Source organism: Rattus rattus, chromosome X (genome assembly GCF_011064425.1).
Source record: "Rattus rattus isolate New Zealand chromosome X, Rrattus_CSIRO_v1, whole genome shotgun sequence".
Taxonomy (NCBI): domain Eukaryota; kingdom Metazoa; phylum Chordata; class Mammalia; order Rodentia; family Muridae; genus Rattus; species Rattus rattus.
Window position 1 is genome coordinate 64,673,959 of NC_046172.1, and position 21,577 is coordinate 64,695,535.

General features: G+C 37.7%; 2 pseudogenes; both read left to right on the forward strand.

Moving 5' to 3' along the window:
- Positions 1–11,769: 11,769 nt before the first annotated feature.
- Positions 11,770–11,977, forward strand: LOC116889405 (annotated as a pseudogene).
- A 371-nt stretch (positions 11,978–12,348) lies between these two features.
- Positions 12,349–13,067, forward strand: LOC116887957 (annotated as a pseudogene).
- The last annotated feature ends 8,510 nt before the right edge of the window (positions 13,068–21,577 follow it).

A 21,577-nucleotide genomic window follows, 5' to 3' on the forward strand; every position in this document is an offset into this window, starting at 1 on the left:
TCGTTTCACTAATTTCTTTCTCAGTCTCTTTATTCTTTGAGTAGAAGAAGGCTCCTGATTTATTTCAGTCAATTTTATATCCAGCCACTTTGCTGAAGTTGTTTATCAGCTGTAGGACTTCTCTGGTGGAATTTTTGGGGTCATTTAAGTATACTATCATGTCATCTGCAAATAATGATATTTTGACTTCTTCCTCTCCAATTTTTATCCTTTTGACTGCCTTCTTTTGTCTAATTGGTCTGGCTAGGACTTCAAGTTCTATATTGCATAAGAAGGGAGAGAGTGGGCAGCCTTGTCTAGTCCCTGATTTTAGTGGGATTGTTTCAATTCCAAAGTTTCCAAGCTTTGTGGAAAGTTTATATATCTTGAACAATTTTTCTGATGGTACTTGATACTTGAAGGTTTTATAATGGCTAATAAGTTTCTCATTCACAAAATACATACTTATAAAACCTTTCTTTTTGATAGCATGCCTTGTTTATTTGAACTTGATTTCATTCAAGTACAAATTTGGTAGAAGATGTTAGATTTTCTTTCAAATTAGTTTTTGAATTCTACTCTCCTCCAGCTTAATCCTCAAAACTTGACATTCTATTTTATTCTTGAAATATGCTTTGTTAGATAATTAAGGTGGATGTGCAACATATTCTTCTCCATTATGATATATTAATATGTATTAAACATATAATTCAATATTGTAATTTTATATTAATAAGAAACAGTAGCTTTTCCTAGATATGGAACAGAAATTTGAGTATATATTCAATGCTTTTCTGTAGCTCTTGTACTAGCCCAGAAGTTTAATCATAGTGAAGGCCAAGCAGAAAGACTTTTACAGGTAAAGTCAAGCAGTTTTCTCTTTTTCTTTTGTAAAAACTAAATGTAAAGCAGAATCTCATAAAGAGTTTCATTTTGGTATCTTGTTATTTTGAAAGTCAAAATTTCTGGTTTAAACGCTGGCATCAAATAAAGCTTATATTTGACTAAAATGTTAGGAAATGGTGCTAAAGATCTTTTATTCAAATATTACTCATTGTGCAAAGAGATAGGTTTCATAGAGTCATTTTTCTTTCAACTATACAATGTCCTTTGACCATAGTCTTCTTTTTAAATTTTTTTATTCAGTTGTATTTCTTTACTTACAATTCAAACGTTATTCCCCTTCCGGGTTTCCTGTCCATAAGCCCTCATTCCCTCCCCCCTCCCCCATACGGGTATTCCCCCCTACATCCCTCTTTACTGCCCCCCCATATTCCCCTGCACTGGGGGTCCAATCTTGGCAGGATCAAAGGCTTCCCTTTCTCCTGATGCCCTACCAAGGCTATTCTCTGATACATATGCAATTGGAGCCCTGGGTCAGTCCATGTATAGTCTTTGGGTAGTGGTTTAGTCCCTGGAAGCTCTGGTTGGTTGGCATTGTTGTTCTTATAGGGTCGCATGCTCCTTCAACTCTTTCAGTACTTCTTCTAATTCCCCCCAAGGGAATTATTCTATTCTAGTCTCAGTTCGGTGGTTTGTTGCTAGCATTGACCTCTGGATTGGACATGCTCTGGATGTGTCTCTCAGGAGAGATCTATATCCGATCCCTTTCAGCATGCATTTTCTGGCTTCATCAATCTTACCTAGTTTTGGTGGCTGTATATATATGGACCACATATGGGTCAGGCTCTGAATGGCTATTCCTTGAGTCGCTGCTCTAAACTTTGCTTCCATATCCCCTCCTATGGATATTTTCCCCCTTTTAAGAAGGAGTGGGAGCATCCACATTTTGGTCATCCTCCTTCTTGAGCTTCCTGTGGTCTGTGGACTGCATCTTGGGTAATTCGAACTTTTTGGGTAATATCCACTTACCAATGAGTACATACCAAGTATGTTTTTCTGTGATTGAGTTACCTTACTCAGGATGATTTTTTCTAATTCATTCCATTTGCCTATGAATTTCATGAAGTCATTCTTTTTGATGGCTGTGTAGTACTCCATTGTGTAGATATACCATATTTCTAATCCATTCCTCTGTTGAAGGGCATCTGGGTTCTTTCCAGCTTCTGGTTATTATAAATAAGGCAACATGAACATAGTAGAGCATGTGTCTTTGTTGTATGTTGGAGCATCTTTTGGGTATATGCCCAAGAGAGGTATAGCTGGGTCCTCAGGTAGTGGAATGTCCAATTTTCTGAGGAACCTCCAGACTGATTTCCAGAGTGGTTGTACCAGTTTGCAATCCCACCAACAATGAAGGAGTGTTCCTCTTTCTCCACATCCTTGCCAGCATCTGCTGTCACTTGAGTCTTAGCCATTCTAACTGGTGTGAGGTGGAATCTCAGGGTTGTTTTGATTTGCATTTCCTTGATGACTAAGGATGTTGAACATTTCTTTAGGTGCTTTTTGGCCATTCAATAATCCTCAGCTGAGAATGTTTTGTTTAGCTCTGTACCCCATTTTTAAATAAGATTATTTGGCTCTCTGGGGTCTAACTTCTTGAGTTCTTTGTATATTTTGGATGCTAGCCCTCTAACAGATGTAGGATTGGTAAAGATCTTTTCCCAATCTGTTGGTTGCCGTTTTGTCCTAATGACAGTATCTTTTGCTTTACAAAAGCTTTGAAGTTTTACGAGGTTCCATTTGTCGATTATTGATCTTAGGGCATGAGCCATTGGTGTTTTGTTCAGGAAATTTTCCCCAGTGCCCATGTGTTCCAGATGCTTCCCTAGTTTTTCTTCTATTAGTTTGAGTATATCTGGTTTGCGATGTGGAGGCATAATCTTCTTTCTATACTCTCCCTTTCCTTGTCTTCCCCTCTCCCACTAATCTCCTTTTACCCTGTCCTGTTTTCCAGCCCTTCCTTAGTAGCCTCTTTTCTGCTTTCATGCTATGTAAATGCACATTCATTCATTTATAAAATCTAGAACCTTCTTGATTTTTAAACTATAGCATATTTAAATATTGCACATATCCACACTGAGTGGTCACAAGATACGTGTCACGCCAAGAACTCTATTCGATGTCAGAAATGTGATCTGCTAGAAACTTTTTACGATGTGTGACAGTCAGAGAAAATTTCAAGTTTTTACCCAGCAAATATTTCTTGCTATGTGAAACAATTTTCTAGGTTTAATGTCAGAACAAACAAAGAATTTTTGCTATATTCTAGTGGACTAAATGGAAATAACCTGAGTATAATATGAAGAGACAAAGCAGGAAAACGAAATGTGTAATAGTGAAGGGAGGAATGCTTTACAATTTGAATAAAGTTGCTTAATTGAGAAGCTGATGGAAGAACTGCATATGTGAAAAGAAATACTTCAGATTAAAAGAGCATTAGAGATTACTTATGCTTTATTTTTTAAATGCAAACTTTGTGACCCAAGTGACTCACTTATGCTGGATTTCTGACTCAGTTTCTCTGCTCTACGCTTTGTCTTTTGTGAATGATATCTGGACACAAGCCAGAAGTACCAGGAGTTAGGTTTAGCTAGAACCCTTTCCCTTATCTGAAGCCACATGGAGCACAAGCCTCACTTGGGATGTTGAGTCTATTCATAGAGCATAGTTGAACATACTTGATATCTAACTAACCTTAATGAACACTAAGCTGTTGCATAGAAGCGCTACAGGACCTCATTTGTGGCAGGTCACTGAGACTTAGAAATAATTCAGAATGCCTTTGCTATTGCTGCAATAATATGTCAGCAGGGGCAGGAAGAAACAAGATCCATCACAAGGAAACAAATGGGCAGGACAGGATGTAGGGAGGGGCTATAAGACCTCAAAGTCCACACTCTCAGTAAGGCTACACCTCCCCAATTAGTACTACCAATTGCAGCTCAAGTGTTCAAATACATGAGTTTGTGGTGGACATTTCTTATTGAAACAATACTTACCTTGTGCCTTTTTCTTTTTTCTTGACAAGAGACAAGAGTCTGCCTATTTCACCTGGAATACCTACCCTGCCAGCTTCTGGATCATATTTTTGTATGCATGTATTTTTTAATCCAACTCAACTACTCCCTACCCTAGCTTAGCAAATAGAACACTTGGAGTGAATTAGAAAGTTTCAACACTGTATCAGTAATCGAATTACTTCTAGAAAGTACCAAAAGTTGCAGCAATTCAACACCTTAGGTGGGACTCTGCATAAGATGTATTAAATTTGCTTTCAACTCTACTAAACCTATAAAAAACGTTTTTTTTTTCTCATTTTTTCCAGGGTCCTTAATATGTCCATAAATTATGCAGTAATATGATGCTATGTTCTCTTAGTGGCCTTTGTATTTGCATAAATGTGGCTCCAGCTGAAATTATCCTGAAGTTCAATTACCAGTTAAGTGACATTTCTGTATCATTTGGTTACCAAAAGATGCTGATTATCTTTTAGTATACTCATGAATGAATCTCTAGTCCTCATTTAGGGTCAGTTTGAGAGTTTTTAGGTAAAACCAGATAATAAGCAAATTAATTTCATTAGTGCTGTTATCTGTCACATATAATATTGTATCAATAGTCTGAGAAAAAATTGGCAGGCTTGGCAAAAATCTCCATGTCTGAAAATTCATGGATTATTGTTCTAGTTTTGAGGATGCTTTCTATATGAAGTTGTTAGAACTTAACCTTCATCTCACATAAGTATCACTTGGCTTAACTGATAAATAGTTCTTCACTGGCTTTATACTTTCTATTAATAGAGAATTATTATAGAGTTCTAGCCTGTTGTTGTCTGAATTTAGCAAATGACACCATTCTTCTCTATCTCACGCAAGAATAAGAAAATAAGAAGACAATGTTCACTGTACTTTCTGAAGTAGACTCGTAATCCTTTTCTAAGTTGCATGTCTTATCTTCTGCTAGAACACTTCTGTTTCCCGAGCTACTTTTGGCAGATAACTGCCTTGTATCCAGTGTGTCTGAAAGGTCATTTCTTTGTTAGGAAGGCACAGTTCTTTCTGTACTCTGGAGACCCCATTGCCAAGGATGTATTAGGACAAAGGCACTTGCGGTGACATAAAGAGGAAATTCCTCTGACATAATCAAAGCGGCAAATATAGTTCACCCATTCTTTTAAAAGAAAACAAAATTCTTTCACGTAAGTCTCCTGTGGCAAAATGCATGACTATCTGTAATTCCCACAGATCAGTTTGAAATCTGTTTTTTTCCCAGTATGTCTTTTAATTATATGCAGCAATTTTCTTTTGTCCCACATAATCAATCCAGTATTTGGTAATCAGAAGACAGTGTTCTATCTAAAAACAAAGACATTAAAAGTCCAATAAAATAAGAAACAGTCTCAAGGTCACCTAGTTTAGTTTCTTGTCCTCACATCAGGCAGGCTTTACTACTAATTTACCAATGAGATACATACACAGTTCTTCTGCCCACAATGGCTGGAACTAGTTCAATTTATTTAGAGATTAGTGTTCCTCTTGGTTTTAGATTTTTCTTTTTGATTTGTGATTTTTCTTACATATGGTTTTATTATCACCACAAATAAACCATAGTTGTCCCTAAGACTAATTATTGATCACTTTTATTATATTAGATTCATTCTTAGACATCTTTCATGGTTTGACATTGAGTAAACTCAGCTCCATTAGGGTCTCAATTCATGACTTCGGTTGTTTGGCTTGAGCAATTTGGTGTGTAAGAATAGGATTGACATGTCTTGTAGGCTTTCAAGAATACATTTTATCATCTTAAAGATCCTTTGAACCTGTTTCACCTTCTCAGGCCCAGTTCCTTGGATTTTCAAAGTGTCATGGCCCTGCCTTTTATTGAATGATAGTGGATTAATGAAATTAATTTCAGGTATAATGACTTCCCAAAATATTTAAAAGTTAATTTAGAGTAATAAATACAAAGATTCTTGAAACCCTAAGACATAGAAGTAGCAATAGTCATTGTGTTCTACAGAAAATTGTGTGCTCCTGTTTTGATTCTCCATAGTGTTATGGGTTTTTTTCCCAGAGTGTTATATGAACAAAATAACACAAAACATGGCACTTTTCTCAATACGCTTTTCCTTTGCAAAATAGATGTCAATTTGTTTATGTTACTTGAGTAAATTGTTTATTTATAATTCAATGTAGTGCTCTATGATATGGATATGTTGCCATCTGTTTGTTGAGTCTTTGATTCTTTATCCTGGGTTGTTTTTATGTTTTGGCTACTTTGAATAAAAGTGCTAGGGACTTTTATATTCAAAAATCTTTGTGTGAACATACTTTTTCATTACTGTTTGATGCACACCTCAGAATGTAATTGTTGGGTCACTCACTATCATGCATTTAACATTACTGAAAACTGCCAAACTCTTTTCTAAAGTGGCTACAATATTTTGAATTCCCTTAGGGTGATCTTTGACTCAATTCTAATAAATTTCATTCTAGATTTGTGCTCTCTTTTCTCTTTAGTTTTCCCCTTTGTGTTTATTTTCTTCTCTCTCTCTCTCTCTCTCTCTCTCTCTCTCTCTCTCTCTCTCTCTCTCTCCCCTCAGAATGAACTTTTTATTTTTAATCGTTTTATTTATTTACATTCCAATTGTTGCCTCCCTCTTGGCCTCACTCCAAGAGTTCTTCACCCAATCTCTCTTTGCCTCTGAGAGTGAGCTCTCTTCTTGCTCACTGATAAGTGGATATTAGCCAAAAATGTACAGAATTCACAGGATACAATCCATAGAACTCAAGAAGGTTAATAGCCAAAGGGCCCATGTGAGGATGACTCAATCCCACTTGGGAGGGAGAAGAAAGCAATCACAAGACGGGGAGAGAGGGAGTGAGGGACCTGGATGGGAAAGGAAACATGGAGGGGAAGAGGGGAACGTGATCAGGTATTGGTGTGGGGGGAACAGGACTGAAGCCCTGAGGGCCAGCAGAAAGAATGAAAACAGGTGACCTCAGGAGGTAGGAGGTGGGGGGACTTTCTAGAATGTACCAGACAACTGGGAGGTGAGAGACTATCAAGACTTAAAGGGACCTTAGATGAAATGCCCTACAGTGGGAAAAAGGAACTTGTAGAGCCCACCTCCAGTAGAAAGACATCAAGTGGAAGGATGGGTTTGCCATCCCATTGTCAAAAAACTGTGACCCATAATTGTTCCAGTCTGAAAGAACTGCAGGGAGAAAAATGGAGAAGAGCCTGAGGAAAAGGAGGTTCAGATACAGGCCCAAAGTGGGATCCAGCTCAAGGGGAGGCCCCAAGGCCTGACACTATTACTGATGCTATGGTGTGCTTACAAAATAGGGTTCTATCATGACTGCCCTCTGAAAGGCCCAAAACAAGCTGAGTCAGATACAGATGTTTACACCCAACCAATGGACAGAAACCAGGACCCCTGTGGTTGAATTAGGGAAAAGCTGGAAGAAGCTGAGGAGGAGGGCAACCCTGTAGGAGGACCAGCAGTCTCAATTAACCTGGACCCCTGAGATCTCTCAGACACTGGATCACCAATCAGGCAGCGCACACCAGCTGATATGAGGCCCCCAACACATATACAGCAGAGGACTGCAGGTTCAGGACTCAGTCAGAGAAGATGCATCTAACCTTCAAAAGACTTGAGGCCCCACAGAGTGGTGAGATCGGATGGGGTGGGGACATCCTTCTGGAGATGGGGGAGTAGAGGTTTGAGATGTGAACAGTCAGAGGGTAGACTGGGAGGGGGGTAAATTCTAGACTGTAAAAAAGATTAAAGAATAAATTAAAAATAGGGGAAAAAGAAAAATATTTTTCTTTATTTAAAAGAATCCTTGAAATCACAAACATTAAACCAGATAGGGTCTCTTTTTTTTTCTTCAGATAGGGTCTCTTGATGAAGTGGAAATTCACAGTTTTGTTTAGGTTTTAAGGACACTAAGCCCTCAGAATTTTCCTGTCTCTGCCCTCACCCTACAGTTTGGGAGTTACTGGTATATATTGCTGTGCCTGCTTTATATTTATATGTTAGGGACTTGAATTCAGATCCTCTTGTTTGCAGAACATTTTTCTCCAACTGTCAAATAAAGCTAATAGCACTAGTCCTTCTTTCTCCACATATCTCAAAGTTCTTGTGAAGATTACATTAACAGATGCTTAGTAGAATTTTGAAAGAAATGTGAGTATGTGATCAGAAGGTTCTAATACTGGTACCATTTCATCCATTTTCATTGTTTTTACTTCTACTAGTCGTCAGTACAGTTGCTTTTGAAAATGCTTCTCTTGTCATTGCTAGCACTGAGATGATTCTAGAGGAAATCTAACAGCAAGTCATTCCCTGACCCAGTATAGAGCAAAAGTCTACTCACTAAAATAAAAATTGTTTGGTGAGATTTGGAAATTGGGAAATATTAATGTTCTTACAGATTAGGATCTGTATCTCACACTTTGTACTATTGGATATATATATACCTTTCACACCATACAGGGGACAATTACCTCCAGGCCATCTGAGACTATTGGAGCATCATGGAAGTAGCAGTTTGAGAACCAGTTGACCGATTTTACAACCCTATGTGAGCCATCAGAGGTCTTTCCTTTTGAGAAATTTCCCATGACCCAGCTTCAGCTGTGAAAGCCAGAGACATAAGTGTTTATTGTTTTGATTCTAAGTATGCAGAAATGTTTATTTCCTCTCTATATACTTAGACCAGGTTGCATGCACTAGATAAAAGTGGGTGTAACCTTTGCTAAGAAATAGGATCCTTCAATATTAGCCTGCAGATAATTGTAATTTAAATGGCAGTGCAGCTTGTAGTTTGAAAGCATTAGTCAGCCCATTAAATTTGTTCCCAATCTAAGTTTCTTAGGTTAGCAGTGCTATTCAAATACTTCATGGGAGACTATCTGTTAGAAAGTACTTTGTGTTTGATTTCTATATTCAGAAACTCTATGGTCTTCTCACAAAGATCTTTCACTTGCTTGGTAATATAAATTGGTGTAAACACCAAGATATTTTCTAGGATTAGTAGCTATTTTGAAGAATAGTTTCCCTAATGTCTTTCTCAACAAGTTTATCATTTGTATAAAGGAAGGTTATTGCTTTTTTGAGTTAATTATATATCTTGCTATTTTGCAGATGTTGTTGGTAAGCTGTAGCATTCTCTGGTGGAATTTTTTCTGTTGCCTATGTGTACTATCATATCATGTAAAATACTTTGATTTTAACTTTCCAATTTATATCTACTTGAACTACATTTGTTTTTAAATTCCTCTAACTAGAACTTTAAGTAATATATTGAATAAATACATGCATGTATCAGACTAACTTGATAGGTAATTAATTTTATGACTATTTATATAGAAACATGTTATTTTAAATGAGAAATATAGTTATAAGATTTAAAATGTGTTGAAACCTAACTCATTAGAAGAGAATACCCACACAGTAGTCCAATATTTATTGTATTTGGAAACCTTTTATACAGAAGTGACCATTGTATTCCTATAAAGTCATTATATCCACAATAAAATATGAAAAAAATCTTAAACCCAGCATTAATCTGATATCATTGAAGAATACTGTTATAGAATTCATTTTCAAACTTATTAAATGAATAATATTTTAAAATGTAAGATTAAGCCAAAATATTATCAATAATTATTGTAATACAAGCATGTTGCAAAATGATCTATATATTTTATTATGGTACAATAATGGGCTTTGTTAGATATAATATCTGTGAAAGTTATTGTTGTGGAAGTGTTTGAGATTTTATAGAGTAATATATAATTTTGAATGATACCCTTCTTGTCACAATTATCAATATATGTATTACAACTGCCATTTATTATTGCTGTCCTTGTGTTATCCCTATCCATTTTATATTCATATGGTGTCTTAGACAGGGTTTCTATTCCTTCACAAAACATCATGACCAAGAATTAAATCAGGCAGAAAAGAGTTTATTCAGCTTACACTTCCAACTTGCATTCATCACCAACGGAAATGAAAATATGAACTCACACAGAGTAGGAACTTGGATGCAAGAGTGGATGTAGAAGCCATGGAGAAATGCTGTTTACTGGCTTACTTCCCCTGCCTTTTTCAACTTGCTTTCTTATAGAACTCAAGATTATTAGGCCAGCTATGGCACCACTCCAATAGGCAAGGCCCTCCCCACTTGATCATTAATTGAGAAAATGCCTTACAGTGGGATCTCCTCGATGCATTTCCTCAAGACAGGTGTTCTTTCTGTGTGATAACTCCAGCTTGTGTCACGTTTGACACACAAAATCAGCCAGTATAAGTGATATATTCATATCTTCTATTTCATGATTGATGATGCCCACAGAAACATGTCACAAAAGGATAAATTTGATTAATTTAGACAAATTCCAGATAGGAATTTGAAAGAGTATGTAGTGGTAAATATTAAAAAAAGAACCTACCAAACCACATGAATGCCAGCTTTGGTAGGCCACATGGCATCTGAGTGGTATTTTCATCTCATTCAGCAAAGCATCTCAAACACTAAGCTCACAATCTTCATCCCACTCTGCTGCTGCTGGCTACTCTCTGAGAATTGCAGTAGCTGTTCTCTTGCAACTTTCTTGCTGTGGACACTGCTCACATTCCCACCATCCATCCCCTATGGTTATAGTCACAACTGCCAGGAATCCTTTAGACTAAAAACTCAATAAGCTTGTAATTTAGCAATCAGCTTTATATCAATAAATCCTCAACTCACAAAATGACAACACAATAAAATCTAAACCAATTAATATTAATGTATACTGACCACCTAGGTAAGACAGATTGTCACATAAAAATCCATCTTCATGAAAAATTCATAACTACCTGTGGCCCTTTAAGGGTCTTCATTCTTCTCCTCCATCTTTCTTCTTCTTTGTCTTTCTCCTCTCTATCTCCTGCCTTTAAAACTCTGTGCCTCCTTTACTTTTAAACTGTCCAATCACAGGTCTTGCCTTATCTTGCACCTGCATTCCCATACATTAAGACAACAATCTAAACTTCACCATTTTTGTCTAATTGAAAAACTAAGTTTTCTCTCAAATGCAAGCTGAGCGTAACTCTTACCATTCTGTAATTGTAAAGCATGAATTGTGAACACCCAGTCCATTCTTTTTGTCAATTAAATAATACATTATGTTATCTGCCTTAGCTTAATAAAAGCTTAAAATTTAAAAAGAAAGAAAGTACTTTGTGTGCAGCAGTGAATCAATTTTAATAAAGGTTAATAGAACCTCGCCCCTAGATGAAGAGCTACACTCAATTAATTACTATTGAGAGAGGGAGAGTTTGTTTTCTCCAGGATAACCCCCCTGATTAGTTTCTCCAATACCAAGTGGTCAGTCCTAGAAATATGTACATGCAAGCAACACTGAACAGACTTAGCGGGTGTATATGTAATAACAGTGGTTAAAGGAGAGGAGGCTGTACATTTGGCCATGGGAACAGGTGCAGGATGGGTAGGAGGAAGTAGAGGGAGAAAGAATTGTGTAATTGTGTTTTGATTACATTTTTCAAAAGCTGACATTTGAGTTAAGGACAGCTCTCATTTTGACGTTTAGGGATTGACAAACAGAAACCTCACTCGTGATCATGCAACATACATAAATGCAGCTGTAGCAGCATCTTCTGGTAATTAGGGGACGTCCAGGTTTTGGTTGGAAGTTCTTCTCTACTCCTTCCTTACAGTCATTCGAACAGAGGCGAGTCAATATCTCTTTTTTGTTTTAATTTTCCTACTAATTTGTGATGATAAAAAATCTTTTCTTATGGGCAGAAAGGAGAGGATGCTGGTGATCTCTGTTGCTTGGTTCTGAGGAATAATTTGCAACTCAATGGGGCAAGCATGGGATTGCTTACACTGGAGAAGAGCTAGTGAACAAACAGCACCTGCCCGAGGTAGAAGTCCAGGTCAAATGCCTTACTAAGGAACCAGGAATGTTACTTGTACCTCCATAGTGTTCTCAGCAGCAGCAAGTTCCTGTGGAGGATTTCCAGGCAGAACCGAGACAGGTGTTCTTAGCTGACACACCAAGAGGTTAAAGCAGTACCGGAAAGTCAAGGTGGTGGAAGCCAAAGAAAGACCCATCCACTGTTTGTGAAACTTTGGTCAAGCTTACATTGTACCTAAGAGCCTGCATCATACCTTTATTTATTTATTTATTTATTTATTTATTTATTTATTTATTTATTTATTTATTTGTTTGTTTGTTTGTTTGTTTGTTTTATCTTTATTAACTTGAGTATTTCTTATTTACATTTCGATTGTTATTCCCTTTCCCGGTTTCCGGGCCAACATCCCCCTAACCCCTCCCTCTCCCCTTCTATATTCATACCTTTATTTATAACCCTCCCCCAAGTATTGAGGATGTTGGAATTGTACTGTTGAGAATGACTATGGTGGAACAGCAATCATGACTGTGGGTAAGAGGAACAAGATGCTGCAGGCCATTGACTTTAAAAGGAGATGTATCCTGCAAGACAGAAGACTCTTCATTGGCACCCTTTGACAAACATATGAATTTGATCCCCAGTGATTGTGATGTGTTCAGGAAGATTAAACCAAAGAATGCAAAAATAGCCAGAGCATGAAGACAAAAAGACAGGTCTTTGGTCTAATCTTGCTGTGTGAGAACTTGGTGTCCATGACTGTGGAGGGTCCACCTTCTAAAGATACTGTTATTATTCATGTGCCACTTGCTGGTGCTGCAGGTGGCCCTGGGGTGGGGAGAGCATCTAGCAGAGGAGTACCAGCTAGTGTACTTATTCCCCAAGCTCCTGCTGGATTAGCAGGCCCTGTTGGAGGAGTTGGAGGCCCATCCCAGCAGATCATGAGTCCACTGGGAAGATACACTGTAGTAGCTGCTGCTGTTGCTGCCACCACCAGCATTGCACTCAGTATGCATCAGGATGGGAAAATTCCATTTCCATTTGTAGGCAGAACAGCCCCACCTCCAGGAGTTATGGCTCCTTTACCTGGTCAGGGAGACCTCACCCATTGGTATACCAACTAGTCTTCCCTTGATCGAGACACCTGTAGGCATGCTCCTCCAGGAATGAGACCTTCCCTCCACCAGGAATTAGAGGCCACCTCCCAAGGAATATGTTCACTAAAGACCTAAGATACAGTTGATGAATACTAGCCCTTCTTTCCCCTCTAATTCATCTTGTAAAAGTGTGTTGCCTGTAAGCTTTCTGACCTCTCTTACTGAATTAACTCTAGATAATAAATACATAGAGCAATTGAAGAAAAAACTTTTCGTTTGCTGACCACATTATGTCGTTTTTACAAAATGTCTAAGTCATTTTCTATTTTTAATTTTTAAAATTCTATCTCGTCTATCATCTCCTCCTACTTTTTACCTACTTATCGGCTATTATGTAAGTATGTATGTATCCATCATCTGTGGTGGTCTGAATAAAAATGGCCCCCTTAGGCACATAGAGAGTAGCACTATTAGGAGGCATGGCCTTGTTGGAGTGTGTGTAGTTTTACTGGAGGAAGTGTGACACTAGGGGGGTGGGCTTTGAAGTTTGGTCTGCCATTTTTCCTGGACATCCCTATTACATCTTTTGAAGTCAGGAAGTGCGGTATTTCAGTGTCTCAGCATTCTTCTAGTTATTTTGTATATTTCAGGCCTTTTGTGATTCTGGATAAACATTTTCATATTTCTGAATAAATTCTTAGGGATTTTAGTAGAACAGAGAGTGTAAAGTTTGTAGATTGCTTTCTGAGAACTTTGTGTGTTTTGTCCTCAAATCCATGGGCATCATATATCATTCTACTTATTTATGTTTAGTTTCATTAGCAAAGTTTTGATGGCTTTCAGTATATACACATTTCTCTTCCCTGCTCAATTTAAGTCACAATAGTTTCATATTGTCATATTGGTTGTTGTCACATTAGAAACAAGTAATTTTTTGCTAAGTGACTTTACTGGTTTTCTTTTTTTTAATCGAAAATAGATATTTTCTTTCATACAATACATCCTAACCACAGTTGCCCCTCTCTCTACTCCTACCAGGTACCTGCCTCTTCAGATCCACTCCCTGTCTGTTCCCTCTTCAGAAAACAGCAGGCCTCTAAGAGATGCCAGCCATTTTGTTTTAGCTATATAGTTATAGAATCATTACAATTTTCTACAAATAAGATGATGTCATCTACTAACAAATAGATTTTCCTCATCCCTTTGAATTTGGCTGCTGAATATTTTTATAGCCTGAATTGTCTGGCTAGGCCTCTTCCCTATATATTTCACATGGAAGTGGTGAAATGGAGTACTTCCACTTTGTTATTGAGTAGGCTAATTTTGTGTTTCACCATTAAAAATGATATTCAGTGTAGCCTTTTCGTATTACACTTTTATGTCTAAGCATTTCAATTTTATTCTTGTTCATTGAGAATTTCTATCAAGATGATACTGACTTTTGCTAAGTGGTCACTGCAGAGATGGTCGTACGTTTTCTGCCCATTATTTTGTTACTGTGGAGCATCACTGTGTAAGTTACTTTCCCTATTGCTGTGACAGAATGCTGTGACAAAGACATTTAAGGAAAGGCTTGATTTGAGTCCCACTTTGAGGTTATAGTTCACCATGGGAAGGATGTCATGAAGCATTAGCATGACAGCTAATCACACTGTATTCACAGCAGGAACAGAAGAGGGTCATGGTTGCGCATATTCACCTTTCTTTATGGTTTGTCCTGTAGGGAACCAGGGCCAGAATGCCACTCACTTTCAGGTCATTTCACCCCAATGAACATAATCAAAACAGTTGTCACAGTCATGCACCAGGGCTTGTTCTTAGAGATGATCCTATACTCCTGTCAAGCTCACAGTCAATATTAACCATCACAACCACATTTGTTGATTGGGTATGGTATACTCTCCTTGCATGTTAAGTGTCAATTCTTATTTGATGATGGTGTATGATCCTCTTAATCTGGTGCTGAGTTCAGTTTACTAGCACTTGATGAAAAGTTTTTTGCATGTGTGTGTGTGCATTAGGGAGATTACCGTATAATCATGATTACATGTAGCATTGACTGAATTTGGTATTGAGATAATGCTGGCCATGGAAATGATGTTGGAATAATTTATTTCTTTCCAAAACCTGGAACAGATTGAGAAAGTTGACTTTGTTGTTTGTAATGTTTAATGGGGCTCATGAGTAAATCTACCAGTTCCAGGTTTTTTTTTATTATTATTAAGTGAGTTATCTTACCAGTTGCATATGTTGATGCCTTCTTTTCCTATTTGTATTCATTTTAAGTTAACATGTAAAGTTTGGTATTCATCCAAGCATGTACTTTCACATCATACTTTGTTCCTACTCAACTCTTTTCCCCATTGCTCTTCAATTATCCTCTTCCATGCTCCTGTTGATCCCTTTCACAGTAGACATAGGTACGTTATTTCCATTCATTCCTCTTTCTCCAATTCTTTACCTTTTAGATCTCTTCCTCTGCTGTCATCGTCTACTTTCTACTGAAATCTCTCTCTCTCTCTCTCTCTCTCTCTCTCTCTCTCTCCCCTCACACACACACACACACACACACACACACACACACACACACACACACACATCCTTTAATCTAGACTCCGTATGAGAGAAATTGTACAGTATTTGTTGTTCTGGATTATTTTGTGTAACAATTATTTCTAGTTTTATTCATTTTCTTTTATAAATGTCATTTCATGTTTTTATAGTTGCAACATTTTTCTGTGTATATGTTTTAATTTTATTTATCTATTGGTCTATTGAAATAAACATCCTCACAGTATGTTGACTTCAGTTTGATTGTAATCGTGTTTTTATTTTTATTGAATATAGACATTTTCATTCAATATATTCTGATTATAATTTCCCTTCTCCAAACTCCTTCTATATCTCTACTTCCCCACCCACCCAAATTCACAGCCTCTATTTCTATGTCTCTCATTAGAATACAAACAGGCATCTAAAAATTAATAATAATAAAATAGGATAAAATAATAAAAAATGAGAATAGGACAAAATAAACAACAAAAATGGTGCCATAGAAAAAAGCATAAGAAACACATGTGGATGCTGGGACACACACATTTGTACTCACAGAAAACTCACAAAAACAAAATCAGAAACCATAATACAGAAGCAAAGATTAGTAAGGGATAAAAAAACAAAAAAAAATATTGTGAGACAGAGACTTTCAAAATTACCAGTGAGCTCATATTGTATAGGACATCTACTGCTGGGCATGGGGCAACCCACACTGACCTGGAGTAAGTGTGATTTGTGTAACCAGTGGTGCTCTGTTGGAGAAAATGAATTTTTCCTTTGCAAGCTGTTGTCAATTTGAGATAGCTTTTGGGTTATGGATGTGGTATTGTGTCTACTACAATTATCAACACTGGCACCCCATCTGGTTCAGCCTCATACAGCCCCTGTGCATGCTGCCTCAGTCTCTGTGAGTTCGTATGTGTACAATCCTGTTGTGTCTAGAAGACCTTGTTTCCTTGGTGTCTTCTTTCCTCACTAGCTTTTAAAATCTTTCCTCCTTCTTTTCAGTAGAGTTCCCTGAACACTGAGGGGGAGGAATTTAATAGAGACAACCCATTTAGGACTGAGTCTTCCAAATTTTCTCACACATTGTCCATTTGTGAGTCTCAGTATTAGTTCCCATACACTGCAGGAAGAAGCTTTTCTGAGGAAGACACTGATCTATGAATAGAGCAGAATATCTTTATTTTATTGCTATTTTGTTGCTATGTTCCCATAGCAGAAGAGTAATATTTGGCTTTGCCCTAGGTCCACGGTGTATTTACGCTCAAATTCTTGGCCACCCAGGAAGTATCAGAGATGTTTTGTTTTTTTCTCATGGAACGGGTCTCGATTCCAATCAGATAGTGGTTGATTACTACCATATTTTTGTGCCACTATTGCACCAGCATATCTTGCAGGTCATTGCTGTAGAAAGCAGTGTTTGTGGCTGGGTTGGTGTTTACCTTTCTTCTGTGGTAGTATGCAGAGTATAGTCCAATGCCATGAACAGTAATCAGTAGGGCTGAGCGCCACGACTTCGCTGTGTTCAATGAGTTATAGAGGTATGGTCTTCGGCAGTAGGATTGTGCCATCTATTTGTGGACAATACCCTAGGTTGTTTGGGGACTCTTTGGTCAATAATTTAATTACTGGACAAATCATTGGAGCAGAGTCCTTTGGATATATGCCCAATTGTGATATAGCTAGATGTTGAAGGAGAACTATTCCCAGCTTCCCAAGGAACTGCCACACTGATTTCCATAGTGGCTATACATGTTTGCACTCTCACCAGCAGTAGATGAATGTGCTCCTTACCTCACATCCTCATCAGCCTGCATTGTCATTTGTCTTGACCATTCTGATGGACATAAGTTGAAATCTCAAGTAGTTTTGGTTTGCATTTCTCTGGTGATTAAAGGTAGTGAACATTTCTTTTAGTGCTTCTCAGCCATTTGAATTTCCCTTCTTCCTTTTGAAAATTCCGTTTAAATCTGTCCCCTATTTGTTAATTGAGACTTCCCCTCCTTAGGAGTCCCCCTTTCTCACTCTTCTTTTCTCACCTGGGCCAAGAGCCTGAGGACCACAGCTGCAGCTGCCCCTCTGCCTTATAGACATTAGGCCTGCTCCTACCTAGTAGAACTGGGCAAGGCCCACAGACATGCCAGGGGCTGGGGAAACCTTGGTAAACTTACTACATACTGTACCAAGGCCACTGCTCTGAATGAAAGTGTTTTAATGTTTGGTTTAGTTTAGTTTAGGTGTTTGTGTTGGGATATATATATATATATATATATCACATATGTATGGGCATGAACCCACGGAGGACAGTTGTGGGCATTGGATCCTCTCAAACTGGAGTTACAGACAGTTGTGAGCCACCATGTGTGTGCTGGGAATCAAAACTGGGTCTTCTGCAAAATCAGCAAGTGTTCCTAACCACTGTGCCATTCCTTACACCGTAAAGAAACATTTTTATTAAGTTTTTATGAGTATATATTAATTATAGATAATAATGACTTTCATTATGACATTTTATACACATATAATGTAAGGCATTCTAATTTTTTATTTAGCCAAAAGTTACTTCTTTGTAACTTTTTATTTATTTATTTTATTTATATGAGTACACAGTACCTGTTTTCAGACACACCAGAAGAGAGCATCGGATCTCATTACAGATGGTTGTGAGCCACCATGTAGTTGCTGGGAATTGAACTCAGGACCTCTGGAAGAACAACCAGTGCTCTTAACTGCAGAGACATCTCTCCAGTCCACTTCTTTGTAACTATAAATTTTATGTCATTTTGGGCAAAACCCTTTTTCATAAATCATCCTAATATTTTAACTCTAGGATAATCCATATATATTGTGTTTTCTTCCCTACAGTCCTATTTTGTGAAAACACTAATTGGTTTAGATTTAAAAACAAGAATACCTTTTCGTTCTACAAGAAATCTCTTATTCTAGTATGTAGATTATTCAAAATCTCTATTTCCATTTTGTTTCATTCTTCATCTCTGTATTTTAGAGTTCTAATCCTGCTCAAGATTCAATTTACCATTGTTCTCACACCATGCTAAGCTTTTTTTTCACTTTTTTTTTGTGTATCATTTGGTTCCACATCTCATCATCTGAACTAGAACTGCAAGTCATTTTAGCCTTCTGCATCCTCCTTGTATTCAACAGCCAGTCTTTTCCAATTCTTGCTCACTAGTTCTTCCATTTCCCCACTCCTCTCTCAGCCTCCTCTGTGTAAGCCTCATCCAATTGACCAACGATCACTTTCCATGCTTTTACAGGAATTTTCTAACACACTCTACCTGCCTTCTTTCTTTCAGCTTCACTCATCTGCTCCACATTTCTTTTAAAATTAAACAACTGGTCTTGCCATTTCTCTGCTCAAAATTCAATAGTAGTTTCTCTGCAAGAGGTCAATTCCCAAGTGTTGTACTTGGATGAAATAATTTTCACACTTTTGGTTTCATTCTAAAATTACTTTCCTCAGAAGTTTCCCAGTGTAGCTTGCATTTCCAGGCTGAACTTTTTGCACTTGCTGCTTGCTCCCTCTGCTGGTAGCTGTATCCTCCTTCCTTTTTGATTTGTCTTCTTTAAATCATCTTCTATGCTTTCCTAGTAGCCAGACTTCACCACTGTTGTGACACTCTGCACATTGTATTTTAACTTTCAGTCTTCTACACTGTACTCAGATATTTTAATCAATAAATTTAAAGCTTGCAGTTCAGCATTTACCACAGTGCCTGACAAATAGTAAGCAAATAAAGGAGAAACACATGAACCATGTTTGTTTTAACATTGAGTTATATTTGGTCTTTGCTTTTTCTTAAACTTACCTTCATGGTGTTCATTTTTCCTGGGTGTGCTAGCACACACTTTTAATCCCAGGACTCAGGAGGCAAAGTAAGGCAGATCTCTGTGAGTTCAAGGCTATCTTGTTCTATACAGTGAGTTCCAGGCCAGGGCTATGAGTCTACAAATTTTACTTGAGCTTTTAGGAATATTATAGGAGCAATGAATTGTGTTCAGCTCACATAAATGAGACTTTTGCTGTGTTTGTCCATGTGAAGTCAAGATCGGCTTTCCTGATTATAGCTACCAAGGATCCTACATCTTTCTTTTTCTATAGGATGGTTGGTTCTGGAGTAAATTACAGTGATAAGAATTATTATAATATCAATTTCTAGATCAAGGTACAATATTTGGTATCATACAACTGTTGGAATTTGAATCCATAGCTTGTTCTATAATACGTAAAATTACATTACTTTATTCCCTCTAAGTTCAAGAGTAAGACAAGGGTTTCTGCTCTTTTCACTCCTGTTCAATGTAGGGCTTGAAGTTTTATTAGAAATCAAAAAGAGAGGGGTTGGGGATTTAGCTCAGTGGTAGAGGCCCTGGGTTCGGTCCCCAGCTCCGGAAAAAAAAAAACCAAAAAAAAAAAAAAAAAAAGAAATCAAAAAGAGATATAAATAAAAAAGATAGAAGTCAAATCAAAGGAAAAGAAATCAAAGCATTCCTGTTTTTAAATTACATGATTCTATTCATAAGAGACCCTAAAGATTCCACCAAAAACTCGCAGTACTGATAAATACATTCAGCAAAGTAGCAGAACACAAGATTAACACACACACACACACACACAGCCTTTTTAAATACCAATGACAAACAGACTGAAAAACTAAATCTAGGAAACAATCCCATTCACAATATCTTCCCTTGTAATAAAATATTTAGAAATAAATCTAGCCAAGTAAATGAGACCATCTACAATGAAACCTTTAAGACACTGAAACATTTGGAAAGACACTAGGAACTAGAAAGACTGTAAGTTTTCATGGATCAAAGGAATCAATATCATAAAAGCGGACATTCATATAAAAATCTACAAATTCAATGCAAACTCCATAAACATCCCTGGACCAGTTTTTACAGGTATAGAAAAATTAACCTTAAAATTTATATGGAAACACAGAGGAGCAAGGATAGTCAAAACAATCCTGAACAAAAACAAATACTGAGATGATGACTAACGCAGATATATTACATCTGGTCAACGTGCAGAGAATACGTTATTGTGAGTAATTGGTCTTAAATAGTTCATCCCTATCACAACTTCTGTTAAGGATCAGGGATCATCGTAGAACTGGGCTGAAAGACTGTGAGGATCAGAAGTCGTAGATGACTACAAGGAAACAGTGTTTTGAGGACACAATAAGACAGCTGAGCATAACATGTGGGGAGTCTCTGCAAATGCCATAGCCATCAGAGTAACTAACAATCTTCATGAATCAAGGAGGAAATCCTGTCCAACACAATTCAGTCCCCAGCGTTGGCTCAAACGTTTAAAGCCTGATATTGGGCAGTTTATGTTAGGGATATTTATGTACAAGACAATTTGGGGGAAAGTTTCTTGGTGTAACAGAATCTCTTGTGCGCAAGGAGGCATAATTGCATCCAAATTCTTCCCAGAGTACCTGTCACTTCGTCCATGAAGGTAAGTTCTAGAGATAGGTTACCCGTGTTATCTTAAGAGCCCGGGGATACTAGATGCACAGAACACATGAAACTCAAGAAGGGTGACCAAAATGCAAATGCTTCACTCCTTCTTTAAAAGGGGAACAAGAATACCCTTGGCAGGGAATAGAGAGGCAAAGTTTAGAACAGAGGCAGAAGGAACACCCATTCAGAGCCTGCCCCACATGTGGCCCATACATATACAGCCACCACACTAGATAAGATGGATGAAGCAAAGAAGTGCAGGCTGACAGGAACCGGATGTAGATCTCTCCCGAGAGACACAGTCAGAATACAGCAAATACATAGGCGAATGCCAGCAGCAAACCACTGAACTGAGAACGGGACCTCCGTTGAAGGAATCAGAGAAAGGACTGGAAGAGTTTGTAGGGGCTCGAGACCCCATAAGAACAACAATGCCAACCAACCAGAGCTTCCAGGGACTAAGGCCCTACCCAAAGACTATATATACATGGACTGACCCTGGGCTCCAGCCTCATAGGTAGTAATGAATAGCCTAGGAAGAGCACCAGTGGAAGGGGAAGCCCTTGGTCCTGCTAAGACTGAACCCCCAGTGAACGTGATT